The sequence below is a fragment of the Artemia franciscana genome, chromosome 3, assembly GCF_032884065.1.
Source record: "Artemia franciscana chromosome 3, ASM3288406v1, whole genome shotgun sequence".
Taxonomy (NCBI): Eukaryota; Metazoa; Arthropoda; class Branchiopoda; order Anostraca; family Artemiidae; genus Artemia; species Artemia franciscana.
The window spans coordinates 17,665,487-17,686,621 of NC_088865.1; the positions used below are offsets into that span (position 1 = coordinate 17,665,487).

General features: G+C 34.5%; 1 long non-coding RNA gene across 1 annotated transcript; it reads left to right on the plus strand.

Annotated features, from left to right (window-relative positions):
• The first annotated feature begins 4,629 nt into the window (after positions 1-4,629).
• On the plus strand, positions 4,630-6,899 carry LOC136024963 (uncharacterized). Its single transcript, XR_010616983.1, has 2 exons — positions 4,630-4,761; positions 6,737-6,899. It is a non-coding gene; the product is annotated as an uncharacterized LOC136024963 (long non-coding RNA).
• The last annotated feature ends 14,236 nt before the right edge of the window (positions 6,900-21,135 follow it).

Below are 21,135 nucleotides of genomic sequence, written 5' to 3' on the forward strand. Positions count from 1 at the left end.
GACACCGTTCACAAAAAAGCTGTTCGCTGATGTGTCGGCCAATCTTTTCCTCCAGCTCCCAGCCATATCTTTACTCCCCCAAAACCCAGTTTCTGCGTCCAGAGATAGATTCCAACTGACACGACATAGAAACTTTCCTTTCCTCTGAAATTTCGTACAAGAGATCCTTGATCATTATGATTATAAAATCTCCTGGTATCCATAAGCTTATATAGATATTTTCCCTATGGGATAAGCATATCCATCATCCTCTAGGAACTGAGATTTACACTCTGGAAATTGTTGGTAGAAGGGATAGAAGAATTTTCCTACCTGGGAGGGGGAAGGCACTCTCCTCACCTTACTCACCCCTAACTATCTCCTTGTTACTATGTCTCTCACTATTTTGACTGTGAGTGCCAATACTAAATGGACGCGAGGTTCTAAGCTTACAAAATAGCATACAAACATATTATATTTGTACCTGAAAGGCTTAGATACAACTTGCGTCAACAAAGACGCAAAGTCAAATAAAGTTATTTCAGAAACAAATTAGACAGTCGGAATGCCATATATCAAGAAATTTATCTTCAAATGTTTCCAATAGGAACACGTAATTAAGAAATGACAAATCCAGATTTATACGAACCATTTTAAAATAAAAAAAAAGTTTTATTTCGTCTTTTAAGGAAGTAAAATAAACTTATTGAAAGGATTCAACATTATTACTCATCAATTATCAAATACATATTCTACTCAAAAATATAAATTTACCTGAACACATTCTAGAAATGCTTCAACTCTTCCGTCTAGGAGCTCAGGATGTCTCTCGGACTGTATAATAATCCTTAAGCCTGGAACTTCATTACCCCTTCTCTTTCCACTGAACACTATATACCCTAGCTGTTCTTGCGTACAGAGGATGTTAAAACACGGTTCAGATATTATCTGACAAAGTAAATCTAGACTGGTGTTCATGTGAATTTCTTCTTGTGAACATTGGTAGTAAATTTTGACAGCTGACGACTTATGGACATCATTAGTAGCTTTGAGGATGTAGTAACAGCCTGGAAGATGGTTGTTTAATTAACATGATTCTTCAATTAATTGAGCCGTCATAGCTGAGTGGTCAGCGCAATGAACTTAAAATCTTGAAGACAGGCGTTCGAGTCCTACTGTCACTGGCTATTTGGTTCAGAATGGGAGTCAATGGTGTGATTCTGTAAACTCTGTCCGAGTCAACCCAGCTCTAAATGGGTACCAGGAGAAATCTGGGTAGAAACCCAGGAAGTATCGAACGATCCCCCCCCCAACCACACATTTCACTCCTAACTCAAGGCAGTAAATCAGGAGATCGATACCTGCACAACGCAGGCCATTGGTCAGCACGCGAAAAAGTTTAAGTTAAGTAGTTTAAGTTATTAGTTAGATTAAGGCCGTTCGATACTATAACGGATCAATCTATCTCATCCATTATAACTTTTTTTATTTTGTGTGGCCGAACTATTCAGGATATAATGGGCAGTATTGCCATAACTTGTATAGCTTTTATAAAAGATTCGAATAAATGACGAAAAACTAAAGCCCGATATCTATTTTCCCGGAAATCATACAAAAACCATTTAACTTCTCTCGTTTTGTGCCACAGTTAGAGATACTCAGATTTAATGAAACTCGAATCATTACAAAGTTTAAAATGGGCGAAACTTAGTAAACATGAAAGCTTAGAAACTTAGAAAGCGTGTTGTTCAGAAACGGCCAGCCCCTAATAATAGCCGTGTATACCTGCTTGGAAAAAATTAAATTCAGCTCAAAAGAAGTATAATTGAATAATTTGACAGCTTTGGAATTTTCCTGTTGTGCTAACCGCCTTGATTGAAACCTTTGCCGACACAGGATGCATATTATTCATGATGTATGCACATTGAATAGACAGCGTTTTGCTCAACAATCAGACACATTTTATCTTTAGTGAAATCCTGGCAAAATTTGTCAAATGTTGGTGCTTCATGTCGCCAATTTTCTGACGATTTGATGTTTTACTGACTGACTTAACACACTGGGGAAGGACATCCATTTAATCGCGAATTAATGTGAATTTCTTTGGATCTGTTGTGTATAACAAGGTGCTAATTCTAGGCTAATGTTTTATGTTGGCATTGCGAATTGACAATTTGAAGTGGATATGCCTTATCTTCAGATTTTTGTAGTATACTTATTATAGTTATTTATTTATTTTTTTCCAATGTAAATTGAAAAGTAGTCTACAAAGTATGCACTGGTCTTATGCAGTATTCTAGGCTTATAGTTGTATGGAATTAGTTCTTTTTTTAATTCCATTATTATTAATTGTAGAAATTTTCCTTCTTTACGGACATTCATGTAACTTAACTTGACAGTTTAATTTTCGGTCCAACGGACTTTAAGTAAAGCGGAGTCTGCCCTACCCCCTCCTCCCGTGGAAAAATTCTCCAGAAAATCCACCCCCGACATTTATTTTCAAATGTAAAATTGAGTCAGCAAAGAGGAACTAAGGCAAATAAAAAGAACAAAGAAAAGTGTATAATCGTACATCAACTATTATGAAGGAGGGCGTTAGGTCAGTGTTTAGGTGGGGGGAGGTGCCAGATGCCTAAAAGAGTGCATTTATGTCCAAATTGCCTGAATCTCTACGAGCCTTCAGATAAATGTAAGAAGTAGTACGGGTGCGAGGTAGGAATTGATCTCCCACCTCCCTTCGTATATAGCAACCTTGAATAAGTGTGCTGCAGAGTGATACCTCCCTTCTTATTGCAGAAAAATGTTTCTGAAATTTATTTTAAAGCTTCATTTCACTGAAATAATTTGCATCATATTTCGTGAAATTCTATGTAATGACGTAAGTGCACATCAGCTATTATAAAGGAGGGGTAGTGGATCATTTTGTTGGCGAAGGGGGTGGGTGGGGCAGATGACTCAAAAGAGTGCATCTTAATGCCAATGTGTCCTAACTCTAATTGAACGCTCAGATAATTTTAGAATGAGTCCTAGGGAAGGGGGGAGGAGGTAGAGAAATATATCTAGTCCCTATTGATTTCGGAGAATATTTCTCGTCTATGCCTTTGTTATGAAAGTAAAGAGTAACATTTAACCCTACACGATAAAAACCCCTTCTCCCTGTGATCATAGAAACTTTAGATGATGCTCATTCGATTGGAAATTGAGAGTTCTAGTACATTTTTCAAAAGTCAAAAGTAATTGGAGAGTAACCAGCCTCTATCATAGAACCTTTATTAATATTTAGTCCTTCTGTAAACCCTTAGGACATGTAATCAACATTTCAAAGTACCCATTGTGCTCAGAATAGTCAAAATTATCAATAAATATACCTCCGAGGATGACAAACCCCCAGAGTCCCTGGGATAAGGGCCGTAAAGTATGCGAACTCTCAATTCTTTACAGATAGATTTCATAGTGGAAAAAAGAGGGGCATTCTTGATTTTGGGAATCCAATGGCGTGAAACTTTCAGGGATTATTTTCTTGATCTAAAAGATCATCAATACTTTGCTGTGGGAAGCAGGAGGGGCTAAGGGCCCGGAAATAAGCCACAAAAGTTTTTTTGTGATCAATTTGAAAGTTACAGCTGTAAGTCCTTGGGCTAAGAGGACTAATGTACAACAAATTATTCAAAGAATTGGATCCTTTGAAATTGGTCCCTCCTTTAGCAAAGGGAATTCAAAAATGGGCGAATCTTTGATTGGCTTGAAATTTATTTGAAACTTTGGACTAAGGGGGCACAAATGCAGAAATGAAACAAGGCATATATGAAAAAAGCGAGGATACTTTCAAGTGAGATGATGATTAATTTTAATCTAGGGATTAAGTGAGACTAGAATTCCTATTTTTTTTTCTGTTATCAGGAACTATAATTTAAACCTTGGCATGTATTCTTAAGTTTCCGAAAAAGTGTGTAAACGCTTATTTACAGTAAAATATGGTTAATTGCAGACCGATTCAACATGAGGGTAAACTGATTTTAAATAAAACTCATTTTCAAGTCTTCTCTTTTCACTTGTTATCGTAAGCTTCTAAAACTTTAAAAAAAAAGAGTTTTTGACGTTAAGATACGAGAAGAGGTTGCCAAGTTTTGATCGTCGCCTTTAAAAAGTTCATCGAAAGTTTTTTTTTGGCTTTTGGGACAAAGAAGCTTTTAGAAAATTTTACTACCGGAAAACGATCGTATAATTCAGTCATTAAAATTTAGTCTGAAAATCTTTATACCTGCAGGGGGATGAGGACCAAATATTTGATCTCTTTAAATATGATAGCTCTCAGGAAATAAAAAAAAAATGATTCTTTTCTTTGTGCTTCTAAAATTTAACCAAATTTTTAAACCTTATTTTTAGACAGCTAAGATTGTCATTTTACCTTTTTTTTCAAGCTCTGGGTTCTAAATGGGGCATAAGAAATAAGACGAAAAATATAAAATTAAAATGAAACTTGTCTTGAATTTTTAAAGTTCTGTTAGATTTGGCTGTACTGTCAGTGGTACTAAGATTTTTAGTTCCTACTAAACTGAAGCTAAAGTGCCAAATCTTTCTTCATTATCATTTTTCTGTACGAGCTCCTGGTCACAAGACTTGCTGTATTTATGAAATTGTTTTCTTCTATTCTAGGACCTTATATGTAAGAATTCGATGAAACGAAAGAAATTGAGTGTTTATGTCCAATCCACTGTGAATGGAAACTTGGAATATGACCTTAAAACCAGTGACAGCAATGATGCCAAAGTTCAATGCCAGGTAAGTTTGTCATAAACAACGGCATCAATTCAGTTGTAGTTTTCACAGTGCTAAACTGTCTATAATTTTTTACAATAGATAATCTATTACGATGCACAAAGTTCAATAACAATTAAACTTGTCACTTCAGGCGGTTTTATTCTTCTTCTTTTTTTTTAGGGTAATTCTAAAATAATTCAAAATATTCTAAAAACCTTTACAAACATATAACAAGGTCTATTTCCTAATGTAAGCAAAAATAAGGACAGTTTTCACAAGGTTTTTTGTTTAGACTATATTAGAGAAAAAAAAAATGAAGAGTTTATTGTCACTAGTTCTTCAAAAATTTGTTCAGCTCTAGTAATATTGCTCTTATTGAGTCATTTGGAAACATAAAATATGCCAGATTTCATGTGAAGCGGGGGGGGATGAAGTATAAGATTGGACGTTTTTTGTCAGGAAAGCTGCCATGTTTTCCCAAATATTACTTCATTTTGTACATTTTTTTTCTGTGGAGTAAGGAGGGAAGAAGGGTTAAAGTACCTTGCCCTAAACTGGGGGTGCCCTTGTATGGAATAAAAAATTGTCCAGATATTTTTGGCTGTGTTTTTACATGGAGCTAGCCTATAGTACACTATGCAGGTCTATAATGGATGAAAGATGAAAGTGATTGTTCCACGCTTTAAGGATAAAGTCCGCGAGGAAATTAAGATAAATATGTTTGATATACTCGTTTATATATTTTATTTATTTATAAAGAAATTTCGCATTTTGGCTATCCCGTTAGGGAAGTCCTCGAATGGAATGGGATGAGTTTCTATATAGAAAACATTTTTAAGTATGTGGAAACTTCTCAAGATGGAAGAAAGAGTTAAGCTCTAAATGGACTGTTGTAGAAAGACCTTGCGCAGTTGTGTTGGCCTCTGGCGACCTTGTTCTGGGATGAGTTGTTAGTAGTAGTAGGAGGGATAGAGTGTGAACAGGAAAAATTGGCCATAAATGGAATGAAACAGGAATAAATAAACAAAGGGTTGGTACCATGCCTGTAGGCAAAATTTCTTGGGTGCGTTCTTTTTTCAAGGTTTTGTGTATGGAACTTGACGATTGTATAAATATGTCTATAATTTGACTAGGTTCTATAGTGACATTGAATTGAAGCTGATTGTACGCTATGTGAGAGAACGTACAGAGACTTTTCTTCTTCAAGAGGCCTGATGTTTTGATCCACCACATATATTGTGTGACCATCGAATAGAAGCTCTCTCAATTAGCACTTAAGGTTTAAGAAATGATATTATAGTCTGACAGTAGAATTTGCAGTCTTAAGCATATTTTTGTATTTATACAAAAAATCAAAGGTGGTCTAATGTTTCTTCAAGGACACATATTGATACGAGCAAATATGGGCCAATCAATGTCAGCATTTCTGACTTCTGATGGATATTAGGACATTTGGTTTTGCAATCATCCAGACCTTATAGCTTTCTTACCCTTCTGGCCAATAGCCTTTGGGTGTGTTTATTTCTCTAATATATAAATACTTGTAGCTAATTTTATGGGCTGTGGCTAATGTTACTTGTAGCTAATATTATTAACTTACCTTAGAAAATAGTGTTATGAAAACTGATAAGAGGGAGCGACACCATCTAGCATTACATAACAGAACTATAAAATCAATTTAACACAGCAAAATGTAGCCTTATTTATTGTTTTTGTGCTTTTTTATTTTTACTTTACATTGGAGTGGAGGATGCATTTTGGAGTGGAGGACGCATTTTGTCAAAAGGGTACAATAGTTATATTTGCGTATATCATTTGTATAGCTAGCATATGCTCTGCCTACTATTTAATTTAAACCTATTCCAGTCATTTTACAATAATAAAAGATTGCCAGCTTTTTGAAAGTTTCAGGTTGGATTTTTTCTCAAGTTCTGCTTCTGAGGATTCAGGATTTGATGTTCAAGCTCTAGGTTTTTATATATTTTTCTTATTTTAGGGAACAGTGATTGAGGATTTGGCAAAGTTCAAGAGTTCAAAAGCCCTCTACCCATTGCCCGTTCCTCATGTAACCCTGAAGAGTCATACCGTTTCGAAGTTATGAAACTAGATTGCTATAGTAGAACCTAGAAATAATTAAACACTTTATGACAATTTAAAAAGCTTTTGACCGTTTTGGAATAACTTATCTATGTTGGATGAGCAAAATATAAGATTTTTAATAAAATAACGGGATAAACCCCTGAAAACGGAATAAATGCCATGTAATAATTAATTAAAACAAGTCATCTATCAACTAGCTGACAAATAAGGACCAGACCATGAAATGGCTCAATCTTTGGAATTGCTGATTCAGACAGTATGGTACTTTGAACCGATGTTCCATCGGTTCATATCCATCTATAGCACCAAAACCCTGAAACTTTGCTTGTCCTTTTACGATAGCCGGCATTGACCCCCCTGGAAACTATTAACCCCCTGCAGAAAATAGCCTTCTACGGATCCCTCTTGAAAATTCCACCCCCACTTTTAGGACTAGAACTTTCAATTTCTGATCCAATGAGCACACTCCGAAGTTTCTTCGACCTTGAGATGGAGGTGTGGATAAGGAAGGGACAGTCTTTCTCCTCTCTGGAATTAATTATGTTCATTTTGGGGTTTAGTGTTATTCTTTACTTTCATAATAACAGCGTAGACCAGAAATATTTCCAGCAATTGTAAGGGAGTAGATGTCAATTTCACATTTTTGATGCGTTTCTTAAAGTTTCATTTCAACGCTAGATAAAAAGAACAAAGACTATAAAAACTAACGACCTAAAATCCTAAAAAAGATATAAAGGAATGAAACGAAAATTAAAATCTAACGAAGCATGGAACTGCTTGACTTTTTAGCTGAGGTTGTACAAAATGTAAAGTTTAGTCATTGTATATTTCTTGCTTTTTTTTACTTCTTATTTTTATCTCGAGGGTTTTTAATACTTTGTTTTAGGTCGTTATTTTTTCTTTATCCTATTTTTTAGCACTAATGACGTGTCGCAAATATCGGCCCAAAATATCTGTCATTGTTTGTGGTAGTCTGCCAGATCACTGTTCCTGTAACTTCAAAAGCCTAAAAACCTGATTCCAACCGCACTCAATACTGGAGGAAACTTATAAACTATATCTGCCAGATATTGTGAATGTAAGAAATGGTAGCTTGTGTTCACACAAAGGAAAAAAAGAAGCGAAACGACTTACAATTGGGAGGCTACTAAGAACTTCTGTAGTTTTTAGAACACAATAATATTCTCTTGATTCAATGACCCTGTTGAAAAATGTTAAAAAGTGTGTTTAATTAATTAAAATTATAAATTTGCAACCGGAACCCCTGCCGATAATCCCCAGACCTTATCAAGATTTGTTCAAACCGTTTTCACCTTACCATAACATTTTATTGGATATCTTTTGTTTATTTTATTCATCATGACTGACAAATTCGGTGTGAAAAAATATCTTGATGTATGTTTTTTTTTTTTTTTTCTTTTTTTTTTTTTCGTGACAATACATGGAGCAGTTTAACTTCATTTGACTCTGTTTAGTTTTGTTAGTTGGATGATGGAATAGAGTCGTCCAAGCAAGATATATTTACATAATAGGTGTCTGAGCTAACGTTTTGGGTCTGATCTAATTACCATAACCATGTTAACAGATTAAATTAATCGCAGCGCTTACACAAGCTGGCTTAAACTAAAAAAATGGGATGAAGTATCGATGAGTGAATTCTGGGTATAGATTCGTATAAAACAGTGTGAATTCATTGAATTCGCTCAGTTTTGAAAAATCAAAGTACATATGGGTCCTTGAGAAGCCAAATCGACTGACTTTTTTTTTAATTTTTAATAAGTTTTAGCGTTGTAGTGCCAGCTGAATGTTAACTTTTTATAATACCTCAAAAATAAATAACAAAAAACTTTTACTGAAGTAAATAAGTAATAGCCAAAAAAATCACATAATTTCTTTCCATCGGATGATTCTTTCATTAAAGTGAAATTCAGCGATGTATCCTCGTAACCAATTTTCTCCGCTCTTGAGCAGTTCGTATAATAACAGCAACACAAGAATTACATAATATCTTGGGAACTGCCATTTCATTTGTCTGTTAAACTAGTTTCTTGGACAGCGTCAGGGTCCACTGAAAGCTAATCTAAAGCATAAATTTTGGGCTGTTGTTTCTTTGATTTTATCCTTTGAAGTATCATTAGCACAACAGGCTATGGAACTTTTTTGGCTTTTTTTTATATGGAACATCTTATAGCTGTTTGGTTGGTGTGGTAGCTTAATCTACAACGACTAACAACTCACTGTAGTGCACAGCCACCTGAGGCCAGCACAGCTACGCACGCTCCTCGTTCATCCTAATCTATTCAACCCCTTCCCTCTTTACACCATCCCAGGAAGTTCCCATTTCCTTTAAATCTTTCCTTACGACATCCTTCCAACCCATTGGGTAACGACCTGCTTTTTGTGTGGCCCTAGAGGGTTGGCCGACAAGAGCGATCTTTGGTAATCTGTCATCCCTCATCCGCAAAACGTGTCCTACTCTTCTCAACCTTTCTCTCATTATAGCCCTAGAAAATGGGATTGAACCACACTTTTTGTGCAACCTGTTGTTTGAAATACGGTCGGTCAGTCGGGTACCCACAACAATCCGCTGGCAATTTTTCTGGAAAACATCTAACAAATCTTCGTCTATTCTTCGGAGTTTCCATGCTTCAAAACAATATTTGACCACTGTCATCACTGTAGCTTCCAATATTTTAACCATGGTTCGCAGGTATTATCTTCCAATTCTTCCAAACTTTTTCAACTGTGAAAAAATACCCTGAGCCTCGGCGATTCTACTCCTAACATCTTCACTGCCCCCATCATCTTTACGAATAATACTACCTAGGCAAGTGAAGCTGTCCTCTGGATCGATCTTCTCGTTGCCCAATATCATCTCTTCACCCTCACTTATTCCTAGTCTTAGCGACTTGGTCTTCTTAACATTAAGTTTCAAGCTTATTATTGCATCCTGAACCCTCAATGCCTCCATAAATTCATTCATTTTGCTAAGATTTTCATCTGAGATTCATAAACGGTCAGTATAACCTAAGTCTAGGAGAGTTTTACTTCCTCAATTGATCTTGTGTTCTCAGATCGCCTTTGCTGTGCTCCTTAGGACAAAATCCATCAAAATGGTCCATATAAAGGGGTATAGAACACAACCTTAGTTGACTCCTGGTTTAATACAAAACCAGTTGCTAACCTCATTTCCTTGCTTAACCGCAGCAGTATTATTCTCTTACATAGCACAAATCATTTTAAAGCATTGATGATAATAATGAAGTCAGGCGTCTCATTCACTGCTTGATACATATGTAGCTCAGGGTCTTCGGGAAAAAATTATATATTTTAAACTAATACCTATGTAAACATCATCTTACAAAATTATTGAGATCTGTCATCTATGATTTTATAATTCTAAATATATAGGTGGCCAAATGTCTAAGATTTTGGATCGAGGCTTCAGTCAGAAAGTCGGATTTGACAGTTTTGAGTTTTAAGTAAATTTATAGTTAAGCCTTTAGGTTCAAATAGTGAGGAATATAGGTGAGAAATTCGATTGTTTTTTTGCGTATATAGGTCTTAAATGGTAATTCTGAATGAACAACAGGCTACTCCTGTGAACGGATAAACATAGTTATTGGATATAATATAAGTTTAATCCATTTGTAGGTAACAACACATAAATACATGTATGTTTTATACATTATTTTCTAAGTAGGAATATTTATCTTCAAAGGCAATTCATAAGGTTTTTCTCATTGCTTTTTTTCGTGCAGAGGTGTCAATGATTTCATTGTACGTCATCTCTTGAGTTAATTAATAATGAGCAGGGATAATGATGTCAATCTGCCATGGCTGATAGGAGATCTTCTTCACGAGAGGTAGAGAAAGATTTTTCTCTTGTTTAGTTTTTGGCAGGCACACTAAGAACCATTCTAAAGGCAATGTCGATGTTTGAATCGAGTCCTTACACCCGAAAATTGGAATTAATCATAGGTCCCTATTCTTTTTTAACATGCTAGAGGTATCTGAGTTGGTTCTTTGTTCTGGCCTCTTTCCTATGAGCTGGTATATAACTATTCAATACCAAATAGCGGTAATACTGTATAAATGGTCTACAATAACTGTTTCTCCTCTGTGGACTCAAAACGTATAAGGACATATTTGTAGGGACTGCAAGGACAAATGTGTCACTAGGACATAGCATGACCTCTGAGACTGGGAGACCTTGTAAATAGTTTTGGGATAATCTTAAGTCAAATAGTTTTCACAAATTGTTTTCTCGAGTTTCTATTACCATTAAAATAAGCTTCCTGATATTATATGAACGCTAGTTCAAAATAATATAAATGGCAGTAATCAGAATTTTACAGTCTTCTATATAGGATTTTCTATAAAGGCAGAACTTGTAACGTCTGCAGCAACTGGTACTCTTTGTTCACACCTTACAAAATCATCAACTGCAAGTTGATCTTTGCAACCCTTCCATGTAGCATTTCCTCATGGGAATTTTACCATTATATGAACCAACGATGATAACTTTTATACGATAACATTATATGATAACTTTCATTATATGAAAGTTAGAATTACATAAAAGATGGTGTTATTAGTTCATACATTTAAGAGTAAAAGGTTTCTGAGCTGTATATTTATTGTCCTATCACAGATGTAAATTTATTTAATTGACATGTTGGCCTTACTATACCAGCCTGTCAATATTTATTTGATTCTAACCAGACATTCTTATTTTATCCTAGAATCTTATTCTGCCTAAAGTAGGACTATTAACGAGAAATCTTGTTTTGTAAATATTCTTTTATTCATTTCAGTTTGATCAAAGTTTGCCTCATTTATGTGATTTTTGCTTCATCCAAGAACAGCCTACCTGATGCTGGTTATTCTTAAACGTACCATCCCTGGCCTGTTCGAATCCATTCTAGCCGAGTAGATGGCATGCCTGGACTTGGCAGCCTGCGTCCTTTTAGGACGAGACTACAAGTCTTGGCGTAGCAGATCCTTTAGTTTGGGTCGGGGTCAGTGGTGTGGCTGCAAACTCAGCCACCCTGAATCTAGGGAACAGATTCCCAAGTTAAATCTAAAACTCAGATGCCTGGTGAGGTGGAAAACTCCTGGTCCTGCTACAAGAATTGCTGAGGCGTCAGTAAACTTTATTAAATCGCGTGGGTTTGATACCAAAGGTGCTTTCTGTGCCACCATTTCGTGATATAATATTGCGTAATAACTGAATCTTAAAATCGATAGAACTGTACAAGGTCAAATTGTAAAACTGAGGTTTATTTTATTACCCCTTCTGTTTGTACCTCAATTACTTCCTGGAAGTTGAATAGGTCGGTATGTTTACATATGTTTCCTTCTAGTCCAAGAAATATGCCCTGTTTAATTTATAACTAATCTGAATGATTTTACAGCCTTCATATATACATGGCTCATCTCAATTCTCAAGATCGTTTTTGAGTGTAGACAAATCTAGTAATGTTTACCAACCTTCCGTTTTCCTATTTACGGTACTAAAAAGATCCTGTCGAACCATGGAGACTCTGGTTTTCTTGCCATCTTCGGCGCTTACTTTCTAGAAGCACTTTTACTACTCTTACGAGCGCTGCTTCGTGCTGTTATCTGAGTCAAGGGGGATGAGGCACATTTGATCTATAGGTCTGCTACTGAATGGTGGAATGCATTTGAACTCGAGCCCTTTTGCAAGAGATTTGTCGTTTGTCATTTCATTCACCAACATTTTGTAAATGATTCCAGTTCCCAATTTTTCTGCCATCCTCGTGCAACTCTGTAAAGTATTCTAATATGGAATCATGGTAGTTTTTTTCCTATCTTTTTGAAGGGTTAATACAAAAAAGAAAACTATAGATTCAGAAAGACCTAATTCAGTAATAGTCTTAAATTCTTTTACCAGTTAGAATGTAGAGTTTTTCTGATGTCCGTTATATATTTCTCTATATCTTTCCTCTGCTACGAGTAGTAATTCATTAACCGAAGTCTTGTATAAATTTAGATTTGTTTCTATTCCTGTCAAATACTAATTTTTTATTTGGCCCGTAGTTGCACGTGAGGCTGTCTCCTCCTCAACAGCCCTTTTCATATCATTCCGTATATGAAGCTATTCAAGAGAAATTATTCCGTATATGAAAAGGGCTGTCCCCTCCTCAACGCCCCGCTCTTTACGCTAGAGTTTGACTTTTTCTCACAACTCTACTTTTTAAAACGATCTACTTTTTAAAACGATTAAAAACTTTAGCTTAAAGAATGGGGCGTTGAGGAGAGGATAGCCCCTTTCATATACGGAATAATTTCTGTTTGTTTTAAGTTTTAATGTCGGTCCTTACTTTCATTAAAAAAACTTGTTTTTTTTTTATCTAACAACAGATAAAATCAGCTTTTCAATTGCCTTCATGTTCTTTTCTTTCGAAATCTCTAAGCGTTTTAACCGCATGCGTTGAATTCTTTTAACTCATGAATTTGGGAAAAACCGCAAGGATGAGCAGCAAGAGACGCATGCGTTCCTCAGCAATCTGTAGCGGTTGTCCAAATATCCCTGCACCGTTTAAATAAAGGCTTAAGCGTGTTTTGCAAATTAATCCTGATACTAAAGCTTTTGATGATGTTTTTTATTGTCCTGCCGGCTGTTACTATAGTCTGGACAATTTCGTTGTATTTGGGTCTTTTCTTCTAGTCAAAGAATATCGATATCTGAAAACTGAAGTCACTAAAACATAGCCTTTGTGATAACAATGGAAGAAGGACTCGGGTTGGGAGGACTTGCAGTTGGCTCGTAGTTTAGATCAGGTTTCGCAGGCATAGATTTTTAGAATAGGGTACGCTAAAAAAAATGATTTTCTGGCAGTAATTTTCTTATTGTGTAAGGACATCTGCATTCACCACGCTTCCAGTCTCTTCAGTTATGGAGATACCTATGCAGGTAGGGTGAATTTTTAGTGTGGGCCCTTAGATGTATAGATCTTGGCCAAACTCCACTTAAGAGCTTTTGAGATCTTTGTAATCTGTTGATCTAGAGCAAATAAATGAACCTTCCAAGAATGTAATCAGAGCTTAAAATATTGCCTTGGAAGCTGTTTTTAAGGTTTAATCCCTACTGTTTCTTTAGCATATTCTTAGGCTTAGGAAAGTGAATTAACACAAGTCTACATCTGTTATGTAATACATCTGCAATACATCTTCCACATTTTTAATTGAGTCTGATTTTCTTACGCTCTAGGTTGCCCCTTCTTCTAAAAAATTTTCTGCGAGGAAAATCTTTCTGGAATTTTTTTTGAACAGGGTGCTATGGTGCAACTAAAAGGTCCATTGTAGCCTAAATAGTGGCTCCGTCTCGTCTATTATAAAAGTTTTTAAGTTTGTGTGGCCAAACAATTTCGAACATAGTTGGCGGTCTAGTCAGGAGCCAGATAGACCGACGTTTCATGCAAAATATGCCGCTTTTCAACGCTTTATTATTGGTTTTATTATTATTGGGTTATTGGACGCTTTATTATTGAATGTAGATAACTTTTTTGCTATTTAAATGCATTTGAATGTGACGTCAATCGCTTGAAAAGGTTTTTTTTTCAAAGTCGAGTCATTAAAGTGTAGTCAGCTGAAGAGTGTACGTCCCGCCCGTGACCCACCAAAATATTGCCATGCCCCAACGGTATGGCATGCACCCCGAGCTTGGAATCACGGCTCTAGAGGGACAAAAAACGATAGGAAGGTGTTTCAGTACACTTTAAAGTCAATTCAGCATACTCCAATTGGGATGCATTATTTTAAGTACTTAACCTAACCAAAATACCAACTCTTTACATTAGACATTTAATTCTAGTAGATGTATAACGCAGTTTTTCCACTGAACTTACGCTAATTGTCTTTGAATAGAGACATAACTGATTTTCTCATATCTAAGAGAGCAAACTTCTCGAGTGTGCTTTGTATGATTAAATAAAAAAACAAGTTTTTCAACTGAAAGTAAGGAGCGACATTAAAACTTGAAACGAACAGAAATTACTTCGTATATGAAAGAGGCTGCTTCCTCATCAACGCCCCGCTCTTTACGCTAAAGTTTGACTCTCTCTCTCTCAACTCTTCTTTTTAAAATAGTAAAAAACTTTAGTGTAAAGAGTGGGGCGTTGATGAGGAAGCTGCCCCTTTCATATACGAAGTAATTTCTGTTCGTTTTAAGTTTTAATGTCGCTCCTTACTTTCAGTTAAAAAAAACTTGTATTTTTTATTTATTTTCTGAACGTTTTGAATCAATGCATCTTTTGATTTTGGCTCTCCGCTGAGGAATAATTAAACTAAATTTACATTTTTTTTTTTGGCTAAATGGCTTTCTCATAATTTTGATCGAAAAATTTTGAGAAAAAAAGAGGGGGAGAGGAAGCCTAGTTACCCTCCAATTTTTTGTTTAATGAAAAAGGCAACTACAACTTTTAATTTTTAACGAATCTTTTTATTAGTAAAAGATATACGTAACTTATAAATTAGCTTTCGTAAAGAACTTTTTATTCTCATGTTTTTATTACATATATGAGAGGGTTCGCCCCCTCGTTAGTACCACTCTCTTTACACTAAATCTTAAATTTTGTCCCAATTCATTAAAAATGACCCCTGAGTCACAAAAGCCGTAGAATAAATAGTTGACGTTACTAAAAATACTTTAGCTTAAAGAGCGAGGTATTAGGAGGAGGTGAGCCCCTCAAATGGGTAATAATTTCTGTTCGTTTTAAGTTTTAATGCTGCTCCTTACTTTCAGCTGAAAAAAAATTCATATTTATTTTTTCATTTTTTTTTATAAAATAATGCTAGTAAATCCTGCGCTCCCTTCATGGAAATTTTCTTCCCCCATAACAAATTCCTTGATGGAAAGCTCTTCAGCATACCCCACTCTTCTCAACCCCTCCCCCAACCAAAAAATCCCCCTGAAAACGCCTGTACACTTCCCAATAACCATTACTATATGCAAGCACTGGTCAAAGTTTGTAACTTGTAGCCCCTCCCCTGGGACTGTGGGGGAGTAAATCGTCCCCAAAGACATAGTTATAAGGTTTTTCAACTATGCTGAATAAAATGGCTATATCAGAATTTTGATCTGTTGACATTGGGAAAATAATTAGCGTGGGAGGGGGGCATAGGTGCCCTCCAATTTTTTTGGTCACTTAAAAAGGGCACTAGAACTTTTCATTTCTGTTAGAATGAGCCCTCTCGCAATATTCTAGGACAGCTGGGTCGATACGATTACTCCTGGGAAAAAAAAAACAAACAAAAAAAAAAACAACAAACAAACAAATAAACACGCATCCGTAATCTGCCTTCTGGCAAAAATACAAAATTACACGTTTTTGTAGATAAGAGCTTGAAACTTCTACAGTAGGGTTCTCTGATACGCTGTATCTGATGGTGTAATTTTCGTTAAGATTCTATGACTATTAGGGGGTGTTTTCCCCTATTTTCTAAAATAACGCAATTTTTTTCTGGCTCGTAACTTTTGATGGGTAAGACTAAACTTGATTAAACTTATATATTTAAAATCAGCATTAAAATGCTATTCTTTTGATGTAGCTATTGGTATCAAAATTCCATTTTTTAGAGTTTTGGTTACTATTGACTACTATCGCTCCTTACTACAGTTCGTTACCACGAACTGTTTGATAAGTAGGTACCTTCTTTTTTTTTTTTTTTATCTACACTGGACCGTGGGTAGGATCTTCTTTTGAGAGACAAGTGTCTTGGCAGAGAAATAAGGAATTTATCAGTTGATTAAAAATGCTTTAGGCGTATTGATCAGTAACTATCAGAAATTAAAAGAATGACTGAATTCTCGTTCCAATTCAATACTAAATTTACGTTGCGAGTCAAAAGAATAATACGAGTCAAAATATTTGAGAATGTGAGTAACAATCAGAAATGTCAATAAACTACTACAAGATGGATTGTGAAAAAGAAATTGGATTAAAAAATAGAGCTCAAAACTTAAACCACTCATAGATGACAAAATGGAGATCTACTGGAGTTGTGTAGATGCTACTGAATTTTGAATTGGCAGGGGGAATCTTCGACAGAAGGAAATTTTTAGAATGTATTTGTAAAAAAAAGTCAGAGAGTAACTTTAAAAATCATATTTTTTTTCAACTAAAGTTAGGATCGAAATTAAAACTAAATGGACAAAACTTATTTCATATATGAGAAGAGCTCCCCCTTATTCTGCCGCTCGCTTGTTACTCTGAAGTAACTATAACTAGCTTTGTTTTCCAATTCACCCGTCTTTTTATTTCATCAGTTGTTCAAAAAGAATTGAGAAAAACTAAAAGATTTTGTTTACGTGTTAAGTATCAATGCGACAGAATAAATGAAAAACAAGCAACAATAATCCATGACATCCTGGAAAGACTTAGCTCTTATCCAAGAAGATAAATGCTGTTGATAATTGATGATTTAACCAATAAAACATAAATTTTTGTGAACTATTGATATAATCTTAGCTTTTTTCTGTCACATAATCAGCTCCCCCCCCCCCTAAACAAAATTATATCTACGCCAATGGTGTAATCACATGTTGGAGCTCATTTAACGAGGCATTAGAGCTAAAATTAAAGATTTTTAGTGAAAAACAAATGAAGTAATTGATTAGTAGCAAATAACAAGAATTTAAGTCTCAAATGGCCCAAGCATTTAATCATTAAGTGTTTATTTGGCATTGGCTGAATTTTGTTTCGCTCCGCCTCTGTGTCAAATTTGCATTGTAGAATACCGAATAGATTGGCTAGTGCACGAGTGATCTCTCTTTTAAATTAATTAAATAAAAAAGTTTTTTTTACATTAAAATAAGGAGCAACGTTAAAACTTAAAAATACCGGAAATTACTTCGTATATGAAAGGGCCTTTTCCTCCTTGACGCCTTGCTCTTTATGCTCAAGTTTGACTCTTTCTCACAAACTCCACTTTTTAAAACTAAAAAAAAACTTTAGTGTAAAGAGCGAGAGGTTGCAGAGGAAAAGCCCCTTTCATATATGACGTAATTTCTGTTCGTTTTAAATTTAATGTTGCTCCTTACTTTCATTAAAAAAAACTTGTTTTTTTTATTTAATTTCTGGACGTTTTTGAATTAATGCATGTTTCGGTCTTGGCTCTCCGTATATAAATAATTAAAACAAAATTTTCATATTCATTTTTTTCGGCTAAATGGCTTTCTCATAGTTTTATTCGGTTTTTGAGTTTTTGAGAAAAAAGGAGGGAGGGAGGAGGCCTTGTTGCCCTCTAATTTTTTTTATTACATAAAAAGGCAGCTAGAACTTTTAATTTTTTACAAACGTTTTCATTTGTAAAAATAATACGTAACTTACGAATTAACTTACGTAACAATCTTCTATATTCGTATGTTTTTATTGGGTATACAAAGGGGTTCACCCCTCGTCGATACCTCACTTTTATATTAAAGCTTAAATTTTGTCCCACTTCCTTAAGATTAACCTCTGAACTACAAAGACCATAGAATAAATAATTGAAATTACTAAAAATATTTTAGCCTAAAGAGTGAGGTATTACGAGGAGCTAAACCCCTCATATGCGTAATAATTTTTGTTCGTTTTAAGTTTTGATGCTGTTCCTTACTTTCAGTAGAAAAAACTTTTCATATTTATTTTTTAACAAACAAATACAAAGTAGAGATAATAGGGAAAATCTTTTCAAGACAGTGGAAATTATTTCTGTAGACATTTCGGCCCTATGTCCAAGGGCTGTCTTCAGCACAATACAAGAATAAGAGAGAAACTATATATCTATATATATAAAAATAAGTTGTCTGTCTGTGGATCTGTGGATCAGGTGACGTCATGTTTTTGTGTCTGCTGACGTCATGAAATTAGTTGTCGTCATTTTTGTTAAGACGATGCTTAGTATATTGTAAAACACATTAATTTGGTTAATAATATACCATTTAAAACACCAAAATGAACATGCTGGAGTAGTCACTCGGTGAGAGAGGGTGTCACAACGGAGAATGAAGGTCCCAGGTTCAAATCCTGGTTAGGCTAAAAAAGGTAAAAAACTAAAAACTAAAAAAAAAAAACTGAAAAAACTAAAAAAAGGCAAAAACTACAAAAAAAACCTAAAAACTAATAAAAAAAATAAAAAAGCCGAAAAACTAAAAAAACTAAAGAAACTAAAAAAAGGAAAAAAACTTAAAAAACTAAAAACTAAAAAAAACTAAAAAAAAGGAAAAAACTGAAAAATAGAAGAGAAAAAGAAAACTAATAAAATTAAAAATAAAAATAAAAAAAAATAAAAAAGGATAAAAACTAAAAAAAAGTAAAAAGAAAAAACGAAAAAAAAACTAAAAAATCTAAAAAAAAGGTAAAAACCAATAAAAAACTAAAAAGAAAAAAGATAAAAAACTAAAAAAAAATTTCATCTAAAAAACTAAATAAAACTAAAAAAGGTAAAAACTAAAAGAACTAAAAAAGAAAAAAAACTAAAAAAGGAAAAAAACTGAAAAATAAAGGAGAAAAAGAAAACTAAAAAAATATAAATAAAAATAAAAAAAGTCAGAGAAAAACTAAAAAGAAAAAAGAAAAAACTAAAAAATCTAAAAAAAGGTCAAAACCAATAAAAAAAAACTAAAAGGAAAAAAGGGAAAAAATTAAAAATTTATTTCATCATATACCAATTCAAAAACGAATGTATACCGGGATGACGACCGGGGGCACAGGGGGATATAAATGACGACCGGGACACCGGGACACAAGGAATATAAATGACGCCCGGGACGCTCAAAGAGAAATCACAGACTGGGACACCGGGATATATCTATCTATATTCACAGGTGGGACATAGGGACACAACTACAATGGCGCGTAACTAATATGGCGCGTAACGACTTACGCGCGCGGGGGGGCTTGGGGGGGGGGCGCGAAGCGCCCCCACTAACTAGGTGTTGGGGTGGCGCGAAGTGCCACCCCAACAGCTAGTATATATATATATATATATATATATATATATATATATATATATATATATGTAACACTATAACTTTGACCATATAACTTTATATATAACTTTGACCAGTGTTTACATACAGTAATGGTTATTGGGAAGTGTACAGACGTTTTCAGGGGGATTCTTTTGGTTTTGGGGGTTGTGTTGAGGGGATGGAGCTATGTGGGAGTATCTTTCCTTGGAGGAATATGTCATGGGGGAAGAAAAACTCAAGGAAAATGCCGGAGGATTTTCTAGCATTAATATAAAAATAAACAATGAAAAAATAAACATGAAAAAGTTTTTTCAATTGAAAATAAGGAGTAGTATTAAAACTTAAAACAAACAGAGATTATTAAGCATATGAGGGGCACTAAAAATACTTTGGCATAAAGGGCGAGGTATTTAGGAGTAGATAAATACATCGCTCATTAGGCCAAAGTATTTTTAGTAATTTCAACTACTTATTCTACGGCCTTTCTGATTCAGGGGTCATTCTTAAAGACTTGGGACAAAACTTAAGATTTAGTATAAAGAGCGAGGTATTAACAAGGGGACAAACCCCCTCATATACATAATAAAAATATAAGAATATAAAAGTTTTTTACGTAAGTTAATTCTTAAGTTACGTATATTTTTTACTAATAAAAACGTCCGTTAAAAATTAAAAGTTCTAGTTGCCTTTGAGTAATTTCTGTTCGTTTTAAGTTTTAACGTCGCTGCTTACTTTCAGTTAAAAAAACTAGGTCTTTTAATTTAATATATATACATAACCCTCTTACATAAAAATACAAATAGTGGAGTAAACATAAGCGATTGTCATTCGCTTATGTTTACTCCTTATGTATTATGCTATTCGCTTATGTATTACTTGCCGGCTTAGTAATTGTCATGAGAATTCCGTTTTAGCTTTTGGTGGATATTGTTCCAAGTCACTTTTTCCTTCCAGTTTTTTTTTATCACAAACTGTTTTGATAAGATTCACTGGTGACAAATTCTTTTGAACCTGTTCATTTTACTTAATTGAATAGACCAATAGTAAGAAAGAAGGTCAATTTACCAGCTGGATAGTTAAGCTTAAATTCCGTTGTTGTTTTTTTTTGCTATTTTATTTTTTAAATGTCTGAATATATAAGGGATTTAGGTCTCAGGGTATGGATTGTCCTGTTATGAAAGAGGTACATTTTACTTGGCCGGTGTAAAAACATATTTCATGTTTATTTTTTCATTGTTTATTTTTTTATTAATGATAGAAAATCCTCCGGTATTTTCCTTGAGTTTCTCTTCCCCTATGACATATTCCTCCAA